At 33.3% G+C, this 10,923-nt stretch overlaps 1 protein-coding gene and 1 pseudogene across 1 annotated transcript in view; both read left to right on the forward strand.

Annotated features, from left to right (window-relative positions):
* LOC125828141 (uncharacterized) overlaps positions 1–10,923 on the forward strand; it is a 192,665-nt gene that overhangs the window by 117,744 nt on the left and 63,998 nt on the right. The gene's annotated exons all lie outside the window — the stretch shown is intronic.
* Positions 1,766–6,336, forward strand: LOC125828157 (ninja-family protein AFP3-like; annotated as a pseudogene).

Raw genomic sequence — 10,923 nt, forward strand, 5'->3', positions numbered from 1 at the left:
ATTTTCAAGAGATCGTTGCTCCAACGAAAGTGAAAATTCAAGCAGTAATAGATTTAGAGTCATTCGGATCAGAATTCCAAGTAGCATCATTATAGCCTTCAAGAACAGCTGAAAAAGTAGAATAATGTAGGCCAACATTAATCATACCCTTCAGATATCTTATAAGACGAATTAAGGCATTCCAATGTTCAACTCTAGGATTACTAGTAAGTTGAGTGACTTTCTAACTAAAATACTTTGAGTAACTTTGAAGTTATAAACTAGTTGAGTAATTTTCTGAGAGAAAAATCAATAGTTGAGTGACTTTTAGAAAGAAGAAGTCATAGTTGAATGACTTTGAGGTTATAAAAAAGAGTTGAGTGACTTTCTAAAAAACAAAAACTCAAAATTAAGTGACTTTCTGAAAAAAAAAAAACACTTTAATTGAATGATCATCTTAGATATTATCTCAATAAATTTACGTTCAAACATGAGCATTGCTTTGGATGGTGTATTTCTTACTAAAAATATCCTAAATTTGACCAAATAGTGAAAAAACATTATCAACCACGTGTCATGCCATGCTGAGTAGTACTCAAAAAACACTTTCTTTATAATTAAAAATAAATAAAACCCCATTTTGGGAAAAGCATCAAATTATTCGAAAAGGACTGACCCCTTTTCCCTTCTTTTATTGACAGCTCATCCTAAATGTTATTAAAAAACAATAAAGAGAAAATAAAACAAAAAGATCCTCATTGACACGTGTCAATCTTTCGTGTTGTCTCTCTTCATTATTTGACAAGTGTGTACAACATTTTTCTCTCTCTCATACTTGTGAGATATTGCAAATTGCTCCTTGACGATATTTAGAATTCACCTTATCCCCCAATTAAAAGTTTCTTTAAAAGAATAAAAAGTGTAGTTATTTTGTAAGAAAGACAATAAATCAAATCTCTAATATATTTTCTTAGTCCCAATTGAATTCTCCTTATTAATACTTGAATAATGAAAATAATATTTGATATTTTTGCTTTTGCTGAAATTTTATCATAAATATCACGATTTTCAATCAAACTTCATTGATGATGTTTCTAATTTCAAGTCACCAATTAGTAAAGAAATATCAAGAAATGAAACACAATATTAAAAGAGGAATCACAAACATTACTACATTCAATTCAACATTATTCTTATACACTTTATCAATGAACCTCTATCGAACTAAATAATTTCTGTCTTGCGTAATTATTGATTACTTAGAGATTAGAAGTTTATCTTCGCTTATTAAAAAGAGAATACACATTCAGATGCTACAAACAAAGATTCAAGAAAAGGACATGTTCAGATTGCAGAAATCCAATAAATGTTATTCTAATCGATGGAGTTAAATGCATTGATAGATGACTGTTCACCTCAAAACATTCGAAGAAAAATATATTTGAAACTTAGAAATTAGAAACCAATAAAGAAGATGGGTTTAAATTAGTATTTCAAAAAGAATGGAGGGTGTTTTAAAACTATTTATATGATCAATCAAAGTTACATATAAAAGTTACATGTGAGTGAGTACATCTAAAAATAGACATAATTAAAACATCCATCTGTTGGAAAGCTCTTTGATTAGAGACAGCACCAAAAAGGGGCTATTCACTCCTACCCACGTGTCACCCTTCATCCTTACCAATTTCAGCCACTTGTCCTCTGCATACTACTTTCTTTGTCCCCTCCACACTTAAAAATCCATGCCCCATTTTCTTCACTCTTCCATTTTTCCATTTTCTGTTCCTTGTTTTCTTCATTTTCCAGACACCCTTTTGCTGGAAACACAACATTCTCTTGTCATAGCTAACAGTTTTCTTGATTTGTATGACATCTTTAGTTGATTTTTTTGCAATTCTTGATGAGGGGTTTTTGAAATTTAGTGTAAAGACTTAATCTTGGAGCTAAAATGCAGTTAAAGATTAGATTTTTCCATTTGGGTGTGGTTAAATTTGATCAAGAAATGTTTAAAAATGCAGAAACATGTGGAAAGAGTTGAGTTTGATAGTTCTTTTTGGTGTATGGTGGTTTTACTATGGGTGATGCAGATGAGAGGAAGAGGAGAAGTAGAGTGGAGATGGAGAATCTTTCATTGGATACAAGCAGATTTTCAAGGGATTTGTTGCAAAGATTTATGGGAATTTCAGAAAAATCTGATCTTGAGAAAGTAGAGGATATAAATGAAGATGAGTTGAATCTTGGGTTGTCATTAGGTGGTAGATTTGGTATTGACAAGAGTTCATCAAATTTATTGGTGAGGTCTTCTTCTATAGCTGCTTGTTTGCCAACAGTTAGAGATGATGATGCAGTGGTATCATCATCATTATCACAATCAGTGAGTTATTATCCTAGTTTAGTGAGAACTTCTTCATTGCCAGTGGAGACAGAGTTAGAATGGAGGAAAAGGAAGGAATTGCAGAGTTTGAGAAGGATGGAGGCTAAGAGGAGAAGATCAGAGAAAGTACAGAGGAATTTAAGGGGTGAGAAATGTATGGAAGATGAAAATAGAGGGACTGATCAGATGAATTTGAGAGGTGGTAATAATAATAATAAATTGGAGAAAGAACAGTTCTTGGCTACTGCAAGAAAGTTTGGTTGTAAGTTGCCAACATTGGCTACTTTGGGGGCTGATGATATGGCAATGACAAAAGGGAGAGAAAGTTACTTTCAAGAAAAAAGGAAACCAGCATCACAAGGGTCAATGGAATCCCAAGGTGGTTGCTCTTCAAGTATATCTGAATTGGAAGCAAACCTGCACAAGGTATTGACAAATTATTTATGAGTTTAACTTATATATATATATATATATATACTGATTTACTTATTCACTATATGCTACTTTGTTACTATTGTTTACTTTTCCTACAACTTTGATGAATCAATCAATTGCTTAGAGTTGAGAATCAGATAGAATTGCAATTTTGTTACTAGTACTCCCTCCGTCCCAATTTCAGCGTCTTAGTTTGACTGGGCGTGATCTTGTTGTTTTAAAATTAAAGATATGTATAGTTGTGTTGTTAAACTTGCCATGTAAAATGTTGGAATCGGAAAACTTACTAAATCTAGAAAGAGCACTCTTTTTGTGAGTCTAAAAGTGAAGTAAGACCCTTAAATTGGGACAGAGGGAGTGGTACATTTTACTTTTTACTTTGGTATTGAATTCTTGATCCTTCTTTGAGTAGTCTATTTTTGGCTAAATAGGGGTGTCATCACATGTTACATTACTGTAGTGGAACAAGTTTAGTGCTTCTTGTTGAATTTTGCTGTCAAGATCCTTAATATCTTTTGTCTTTTACTTTTATCCATACCCACATGCATGTGTTCTTTCTAATTACTATTTGCCATGTTCTTGATCCCAGAGATGTTTTTATTTGCACTTCCTTCTACTGGTGACATCTTAAGAGTTGTCGTTTGTGTCTGAGTATTTTGGAGGTACTTCTTAGTCTGTCTTAGTTATAGAACTAGAAATTCAATTCTTTAAGTTCTGAATTTTAGAATTATGACTTCAAGTGCAAGAGCGAATAACTGTCTAGGCGGCTTTTGGAACTCTCTTGTGGTTGCCACAAAGAAGATTTCATCCTAAGAAATGGAAAATAATAATAATAATGTACCCAAAAAACTGTTGAAATGCTTAAGATAAACAAGTTGGTGTGGTTGATAAACCAACTAGGCTCAAATTAATACACTCCTTTCTTTTAATTCTCGTGGTTGTTCGATGCAGTACTAGTAGGTTAGAAGTTTCTATAAATTAATATATAGCGATATGGACTTTTCTCTATGGAAGTAATTTTCAACCACTATTTAATGTTTGTTCACTACCACTTATCTTATGTATATACTATAAAATTAGCTTTGACATCTTAGACACCATAGGCATTCAAACATTGTCATATGACAGGAAAGGAGTATGACATTGGAGAGTTTGGCTCGCACATTTATCATCTCTTAGGTACCTTTACATGACGAAAAAAAGATATTTATTGGTGTGACAAAGGAAAACATAAGACACAGTAAACAACGTAGGTTGCTTGGTAGAGAGTTAATTTGCAGGTAATTCACGGTGCATTAAGTAACCTTTTATATGGTAAAATTTCTCTTCTTTATCCCGCAGTCGACTCTGCATGGTTACTTCAGTCTAATAAGTTCTTTAGCTTTCAAGTCTGAGAAGTTCTTTAGCTTTATCTCGCGCTGGGGATAACATTCAACAATTTTTTGTACTAAAATTTATCAGGTGTTTATATAAGAAAACAGACCAGATTTTGTGGATTATTCAATCATATCAGATGCTTCTTGTTCCCTTTAGATTTGCACGTTTTGATATCTAAGCACTTACCATTCCCATAGTATCGTAACTTCTGATGGCTTTACTTGCTTGTTTCTTGCTTCTCATTTTCATTTAATACGTTTCTGCATGGGATTTTTGTTATTTCCATTTTGGTCAGTTCTCTTTCTGTTGAGTACGAATATGAAACCTTCGTGCTTACGTTGTCCAATGATAGATCTTCCAAGCAGACCTTTAGAGATGGTGTTTGACATGCTAATTGTGGAACGATGTGATTCAAAAGTTAATTAGTCATTGTACGGGGCAAACGCTCGTACAAAAATGCTAGAAAGATGTGCTTTCTGATGTTCTTTTTTACCATGCAAAACAAGATGATGGACCTAAATAAAAATTGAAGTTGTTCGCTGCTTGCATCGATGGAAAATCTTCGTAAGTTGAAACAGGTGCATTTCTCTATAGGGCTCTTTCTGACCAAAAGTTCCATGAACGGTATGTGTTGTCATTTTCCGCGACGTGTGTGTTAAGACTATCATTAGGTGTTTAAAGATATGAATCATGGGAACTTGTTTATGATGTGTCTCATCTGGTGGAAGAAAAAAGCCGAAGTGCCTTTATCGAACTAAATTTTGTGAACAGATTTCGGATCAGTATACTATTCAATCCCTTATTTCCATGCAGAAGTATATTCAATTGTTAATTTCCATTTCAAGTACAATTTCCTGAAAAATTCCAACCGTTATGTCGAGGAGTCATCGATCAAATATCCTTCTGCTTCCTCTGCTCAACTAGCTGCTCATCTTATGGCTGTGGAAGCACTCGTTATGAGCTGGCTTGCCTCCTTTGGCCACATATACCTATTCCATTTTCTGGAACATATAATGATCATAACTTGTAGTAGCTGATTAACAGAAACCACAAGTCAATTCTCTTTCTCATTTTACAATTGCTGTGACCAATTTGACTAGACGTCCGTAGTTTCTCCAGTACTAAGTGCTTAAATCTGGATTTTGGACTATTAGATTTAATTCATTATACCTACGTAGTCTTTAGAAAAGAATCAACTGATGGGATACGGGGAGGAGTTGAGCTGATAGCAGTAGTCATTTATGAGTCTTTACGTTTTTGGCTGACGGGATCTTCCAAAGTCTAGTAACTTTACATGTTAGATTTTTTGTGATTTCTCACGCACTTCCCTCCTAAGGGCGGTTATAACTAAGTTATGGAGTTAATAATTGAATTAAGGGTCACCCATGTAGGTGTTTAAAGGGAAAATAGGTGTTGTTTAACAAAAGATGCCGTGTTTAAATACACATTTCCCCTTCCTTTAACGACACTTTCTTTTCGTTCTAAAAAGAAAATGATCAAAGCAGAGAAAACAGACAATTCTCTATTTCCAAAGGTTCCTGTGAAGTTCTCGTGTAGAATCTTCTGCAAAACATGTCGGAACAACCCACTGTAACAGGTACGATCATAGACTAACGTGATTCTTATGGTATAATTTGTGTTTTATGACATATGATTGCATTATTTGTACTACTCATGAAATGTATACCATGATCCTGCGATTTGTCTTCCATTGTTGCTTTCTCTTCGTTCTTCCAATACATCGAAAATAAAACATTCCTTGCTTGCAGGGTCAGCTGATGCAAGCCCTTCTAGTATCCAATCATTACAGAGTAGAGATTTCGGAAGCAGAACTCTAGGAGGAGAGGTGGAAATTAGTCCATCTAACACAACGAGAAGTCGAGTGCAAGAAAGTGAGGCAAAAGCGTTGGGCGACATGCCGTGTGTTTTCACAAAAGGAGATGGTCCTAATGGGAGGAGAATAGATGGTATACTATACAAGTATGGTAAGGGAGAAGAGATTAGAATTATGTGTGTATGTCATGGAAGTTTTCTTTCACCAGCTGAGTTTGTGAAGCATGCTGGAGGCAGCGACGTCGCGCACCCTCTCAAGCATATAGTTATAAAACCCAATCCTTCTCCCTTTCTATGAGCACAAAATGCAACATGCAATAAGAAGGTCTAATCATGCTACTTCAGTCGTATGCTTAACACATGCAAGTTGATCGGTTCGCCCTTTAGAAATAGATTGTAATCCCTTTTCCCCTTTACTTGTTTCTTTTAATCTTTCTCATCATGAGGACTAACTTATAAGTATCTATTTACTTGTGCACATTGTTTTATTAGGAAAATATTATTTGACTGGTTTAAGAGTCGCCACTTAATTTTTAAGAAAAATCAAGAATATCAATTTTCAATAGATTAAAACAGAGAATCAATTGAAAATACTTAAGGGATGTTCGGGGGTTTTTATTAGCATTTCGGGAAAGGTTTGAAAGCACCAGAAATGCCCGCCAATACGCGATTATCCGGCAATTAATTATTTGGCTAAAATAATTTAACTTAACTTGAATTGCAAATTTTATAGTTAAAGTTATTTTAAAGGTGGCAAGGGGGAATATGGAACTACTATTTAAGTAAGATAATTCGCAAAATTTATTCTTCAAGTCTTGTTAAGCGATGACTGATTTAGTTAAATTATTAAATCAAAATGAGCATCTCTCGGGGATTTGAATTTTTCAACCTTAAGATTAACGGCAAATACTATCAAGTAAAATGAACACAATAAAGTAAAGAGGGAAAGAGAGTTGGGCCCAAATCTGGTTTCTGTCCGCCTGAGCCAGTATTTGGGCTCACTTTCGTTTTGGGCTTTCGACCCATTTGAGTCACCTGCACCTGTCCTAGTCTAATATGAAATAAATATCTTTCTTTTGGACCTTAAGCCCAATTTTTCCACCTGTCCTAGGAACTAACAAGTAATAGTAAGTAAAATGACGAGGGCTTAGGCCCAATAATAACAAAATACAATTCCAAATAAATAAAGGTAGGCTTTGGCCCAATCTTTTTCAACTCCCGATTTGCTTCGCTTTTCTTTCAATTTCGAGACCTCTGGCTGACTCGATAAAGGGATTTGAACTTCCATGGCTCATTCGAAATGCAAGGGAAGAACGTGTGGAGTCTACTTGACTCAATCCGAGGAAGCTCGTGCAAGAACAAGATAATAGTGAGCAATAATTTATCATAATGAGATTTTGATAAAATAGCTAAACATGATTGGAATCATAACGAGAGGAAATTGAATATATTTATCCTAGAAAAACAAATGGACCAAACTACTACAAGTATCCACCGGCTAACACTTATGTAAAACACTACATGAAGCACTTATTTAAAGATGAGACATCACATAAACACAAAACTAATTAAAATCAAGGCTTTCTATAATTAAAGGAAAATAAAGACAAAACACTACCTTAATTATATATATATATATAAAAGCTTAACATTCTGTAACTTGGGGAAAAATGAGAGATTAGGGCATTAATAATATAATAGGGGAACAAAAGGAAAATGCTAACTTACAACAATTTATATCCTACTAAAACTAAACGTACTAAAAGGAAAGATTGTAATAGTAATTCAAAGGACAAGGTCACTTCATAGGAATATTTCAAATGCAGCATTGCCTCAAACATACCCTATTAATTAATTTCAAGACTCCTACACCCAAACGAAAACGATATCGACCAGTTAGCTTCAAGTAGCAAGTATACATTAAGAAAAAGGAGAGCTTGATTCGAAAGCAAAGTAAAATAATGGTGAATGAACTCAACATAGAGAACTGGCAGCCAATCCTAGCACATGGACAAATTAAAGATTGTTTAACATTCACTATTTGGACAGAGTCCTCTTAAATTTATACTACCACCAAGATCTTATTTCAAAATGACAAATCGATAATTATCAACACTTAGACGGGTTAAGGAAATTAATTTTTTTTTTTTTTTGATAAAAAGAAAGGGTATCTTGATACAAACGACAATAACTTAAGGCGAAAAATAACCACTCTACATTAATACGAACCCTTAAGTATGACTACAAATCATACCTTAGAGGACTACACACTTGAATCATATGACTATTTGACTCGATTATATCCATTTTAATCAAAAAAAGCAAACAGATCCCTAATGAAGCGAAGGGAGGAAAAAACTTCAGCTACTTGACCAAATAAACTACACATCCATAGTAACCAAAACAAAGAAGAAACACATCATTTGAGCTTTCACAAAAAAGAGAAACAAGACGCCATTAAACTACTATACAAGAATACACCACGAATGATAAACTAAAACAAAACAGGGGCTGAAAATTGCTAAAAAAGGAAGATTACCTTCTTCCGGGCAGCGAACGGAACAAACGAGCAGGAAAAGAAACAGTGAGTTCCACCACACAATCACAAAACTCGAAAAGCGAATCCAAACGTATGAACCGACTCTGAGCAGAGACCCCTAAAGAACTTAAGACTGAAAGTTGTGTTCAAATTTCTTCGGCATGTGAATTCAATTGTTCAAGAGCACTCTAACGTATGTCTCTTTTTCCGACCCCTTCAGTGAATAACAAGCAACTAATATATAGAAAATTCAGTTCGGAAAAGGGGGGAAAAGCTGATTTCAGGTAAGGACAAAGACCCAAATCAAAATTCAAAAATCCAAAAATCTTTCACCATTTTAAAGAGACACCCTTTTTCTGAAATTTTCTCCCCATTCCAAAAGAGGAAAGGGGAGAAACGCGTGTCTGCTTCTCTGCTGCTGCGACTGTACGAGTTGGAGAGAGACGGGAAGAAACGAACAAAATTTTGTGGCGTACACCCTCTGTCCTCGTTGCTCCGTGTATTTTGACGGAAAAATTGCTGAAATTGTCGTTGGAATTGTCGTTTTGTAGCAGATACCGTGCACTGTTCTTGTTTTGCCGTGAAGTTTGACGTTGCTGTTGTTGGTAACGTGAGGAACATCTGGAGAAGTCCTGGATCTTCTAGTTGAACGCAAATGGGCCGGGTCAAGGGAATTTATGTATGTTATTGGGTTGCTGAAATTGTGGGAAATTAATAGAATGGGCTGTTGTATGTATGCTGGTTGTTTTTTGCTGGAATGGGTCGGTTGTGGGCTATGATTTTGGTCAAATTTGAGAAAAGGACCAAATTTTGGTCCTTTAAAAACTGATTAAGCTAGAATCGGATTTAAACTTTGGCCATATGAATCTAAATTAAAGCCAAATGTAGTCAAACTTATTTGATTAGGATAAGTTCGACTAGTAATTAAGCAAGATGAATTAATATAGATTAATCAATAAACTTCTTAATTTCAACAAAATAAAATAATTGACTTAATTATAAATCAAATAATTTAAAATATAAAATATTATGTAACTAAACTAATTAACCAAATATTTGATTTAAACAAAAATCTTTTTGCGACTATTTTTGAACATTCATAAAATATACTAATTAGACACATAATTATATAATAATTAACTGAATTATAAACTAATTAACTCAAAATATAAGCTATTAATTAATTTAAACTAAATAACCAAATATTTAAATGAAACTAAAATCTTTTAGAGACAATTTTCGAACATTCATAAAATATACTAATTAGACACATAATTATATAAAATATCATATTTATTATTTAAAATTATAAAAATGACAAAACTACTTAAATGACTTTGAAAATTATTTTGAATTTTATAAAGCCAATTATATCAAACCATTTAGAATTTAGGAAGCTCGATGATTAATTTATATTGTGGAGGTCCAAATTTGGGTGTCAACACACATTTTTTTTTTAATGAAATATGGAGCAATGGAACTTGAGCATTGTCATAAGAGATTTCAGGTTCTAGGTGTAAAATTGAAGTTTACTGAGGAGTACTTATTATTATTCTGGTGTCGATAGGTGCATGTCGGATCTTTTTGCATGTTTTGGAGAATTTGATGCGAGTGAGATAATTTATTAAAAAAGTTCGAACAACATAGCTGAGAAATTACGATACAATAATGTATAGTAATATTGAGGTTAGGGAGTAGACATATTATGAAGATGTGTAAGACGGTTGTAAAAGAATATATGACAATTCATCTTACATGGGACAAGCAATTCAACTATGGTCTATTGCATCGGAAGTAATTTTTAGTGATAATTAATTAATTATAATAGTTTAATTGTCGGTAAACATGAGGTAAATCACTATTGACAATTACGTGTTAGCACTCTTTGTAAATGAGGCTAAAACTTATAGTGATATGGATCCAGTAGTAATTAACTAATGTTGCTAAAGACTCTAAAATTCTTTGTTAATGAGTATATTTATTGTCATTAAAAGTTATTTTTTATTGTTGTAGTATTGGAGGGGTTACAGTGAATTTAGCTCAAGCAATTAATTTATCAATTTGAATTTTAGAAAAATCAATATACATATTTAATATCGGTCGATAATACTTGAAATTAATACAAACTATTTACAGTAAATAAAGTCTTAAAATCATAACTATTTCAGTCTTATAAAGAGAAAAAAAAATGATTGCTGATATAAATGATAATATCCTGTTTCACTCGAGGTCAACTTTGGTTAGTTTCTCATATTTGGCCATAAAGAGTCAAATAATAATATTACACAAATTTAGGTTATATATCACAAAAGGAGCTAATATAATTTATTAGCTTTTGACCTATAATTTTGTTCAAAGTAAAACTTGGCTGATTCTCGAAACT

Source organism: Solanum verrucosum, unplaced genomic scaffold (assembly GCF_900185275.1).
Source record: "Solanum verrucosum unplaced genomic scaffold, falcon-dt-bn FXZP01000053.1, whole genome shotgun sequence".
Classification (NCBI taxonomy): domain Eukaryota; kingdom Viridiplantae; phylum Streptophyta; class Magnoliopsida; order Solanales; family Solanaceae; genus Solanum; species Solanum verrucosum.